Below are 2,797 nucleotides of genomic sequence, written 5' to 3'. Positions count from 1 at the left end.
GATGAGGTGGAATCAAAAGAGGAGAGAGCAAGCTAGCCAGTAATCACTTCCTTATGTGTGCTCCACAGTCTGGCCCGCTCAGAGATGTTCATGGAGCTATACAGAGAAGAGAAGAGGGGGTAAGGAGACAGAGGTGGCCAGGAGGATAAAAGGGGGGAATGAAAAGGAGAGAGACAGATCCAGCCAATAATCAGTTCCCTAAGTGTCCTCAACCGTGTGGAATACACAGAGATTCAGAGAGTTGGGTAGAGAAGAGAGGAGGAAGGGAGGAGACAGAGGCAACCTAGTGGAGAAAAAGGAGAGTCCAAAGGGCGAGAGAGCAGTCAATCCAGTAATCTCACTCCCAAGTAAAAGTGGGTACTGAAGATTGGGTTCTTAAAGGTACAAAATTGATAACAAATAGCAAAAAGCAAAGATTAAAATTCTAGAGTAGAGGTTGGATTTTTCAGAAATACAATATTAAAGAAAAGGAGAAGAAGAAAAAATAAACAAAGTCACAAAAGTTATTAAAATGTATATATATGAAGTTTGTTTTAAAAAATAGTGTTTTTTTTGAAAGGTAATAGTAGGTTATAAAAATGAAAATTAAAGGAGTAATAGAGGACTTAAAAATTTAAAAAAGTTAAAAAGAAATAAAAGAAAAAAGAAAAGAATGATCATAAAAATAGTAAAAATATATCTAGGACGTTCTCTGGTGTTGTTGTGGGCAGTGTGGGGTCACTTCATTTTTGGATAATTCCTTGGTCTGGCTTGTATTTCTCAAGATCTATAGGCTCCTTCCTATGTAGTCGGTACTAACTACAGGGTTTTAATCTATTGCACCTGTCACTTCCAAGGCAATTCCCTTGGTTTTAGCTTCTGTTTGCTGGTCTCTTCAGTGTCTGATTTCCGCCCTGACACAAAGAGGGTGGTGGTGGACACTTTTTAAGGCTCACTTGTTCAGTTGCACTGTGGGGAGGGAGGGACGCTGAAGACAAATAACACTGGTGTGTGCTCGCAGTGTCTCAGCCACACTGGGCCTGCCCCCGCTCACGGCACGTGCACCCTCCCTGCTCACATTGCTCAGGCTCTCGGTTGCTCCACCAGGAACTGTCCGAGGGTGGCCCTGGGCTGCATGCACCTCCCAGGTCTAAGCCTCTCAGGTTCAGGCACTCAGGTAGTCCTCAGAGGCGCAGACTCCATTGGGCCTGCATTTTGTGCCCTTTCCAGCTCCGAGCAGCTTGGGCGATGAGGTGTTTGGTGAGTGTGGTCACTGCGACTTATCGCCTCTCCCGTCCCTGCTGCTTGGTTTTCTGGGTGTACAACTGGAGCACCTTCTCAGGCAGATGACTGTCCAGAACCCCAAGAAGTCTTAGTTAGCAAAGAAGCCTGCTTGCAGTTAGGTAGATAATCTCTCTGGGGCTGCGATTGTCCCCTTCCGGCTCTGGCTGCCTGTCACCGCAGGGGGATGGTCTGCAGCCGGCTAGTTCTGTTCTGCCCTTTGTTCTGTGTCCCGGCCTGGCGGTGTCTTAGGGCTTTTCACGTGGTAGCTATCCCACAGTCTGGTTTGCTAGCCTAAATTAGTTCACTCTGATTACCCTCGGGGGCATTCAGGCCCGATCCTTACTCTAAGCAATGCAGCCTGTGCCTCCCTGCCCAGGCCCCATTTGCTAGTGGCAGGTGAAGGTGTCTGCGCTGCTTCTCCGCTGGGGGAGTTACCGTTGGGCTCGTAATTTATGGGTTTTAATTATTTACTTATTTTTCCTCCCTATTACATTGCTCTCTGTGCTTCCAAGGCTCACCACAGACTCAGCAGTAAGAGTGTTTCCTGGTGTTTGGAAACTTCTCTCTTTTTAAGACTCCCTTCCCGGGATGGAGCTCCATCCATACCTCTTTTGTCTCTTTTTTTGTCTTTTATATTTTTCCTACCTCCTTTAGAAGACAATGGGCTGCTTTTCTGGGTGCCTGATGTTCTCTGCCGGCATTCAGAAGTTGTTTAGTGGATTTTACTTAGTGTTAAATGTTCTTTTAAATAATTTGTGGGGGAGAAAGTGGTCTCCCTGTCCTATTCCTCTGCCATCTTAGGACTGCCTCCCACCCTGTGCTTTTAGAATGTTCTTTCTGATTCTCAGATCTAAAACCTCCCTCCTTTTTTCTAGTCATCAGCCTGAGTGTTCCTCAGATCTACAACCTGTTGTACTCAACCCCATTCATTCACCAATTCAGTTAGTTCAGTTCAGTCACTGAGTCGTGTCTGACTCTTTGCAACCCCATGGACTGCAGCACGCCAGGCCTCCCTGTCCATCACCAACTCCTGTAGTTAACCCAAACTCATGTCCATTGAGTCGGTGATGCCATCCAACCAAATCTCCACTAATTGTTGTATTGAACATTCCCCAAGCAGCCCTTTCGCAAATGACTCATTTTTTTTAACATTGATTTGTGTGTGATAGACTGCTTTACAGACAAAAACAAGGCATCTCCCTTGTTATTCACAAAACATCAGGAACCAGCTTGTGAGCAGGTGATGCAGGACAAAACAAACCCCTACTTTTTGTCTTCAACCCAGGGCAGTGTCCACCACAGGGCCACAGCTCCACATACCAGACATATCCCAGTCGTGCATGGCCAATTATTTCTGCCTGATTATGGCCAGTTAATCATGGATATTCACATTTTCAAATTCTACCATCTCTACAACATAGAAAGATAACTCACCTCTCTTGCAAGTGAGTATGGGAGAAGAAACATTGTCAATTAAGGGAATAGAAGGGTAATTCATGTAGGAAATTATCAAAATGAGAAAACAGAACCTTGC

The sequence above is a fragment of the Bison bison genome, unplaced genomic scaffold (assembly GCF_000754665.1).
Source record: "Bison bison bison isolate TAMUID 2011002044 unplaced genomic scaffold, Bison_UMD1.0 scf7180017860386, whole genome shotgun sequence".
Taxonomy (NCBI): Eukaryota; Metazoa; Chordata; class Mammalia; order Artiodactyla; family Bovidae; genus Bison; species Bison bison.
Note: the sequence above shows the minus strand (reverse complement) of the source record.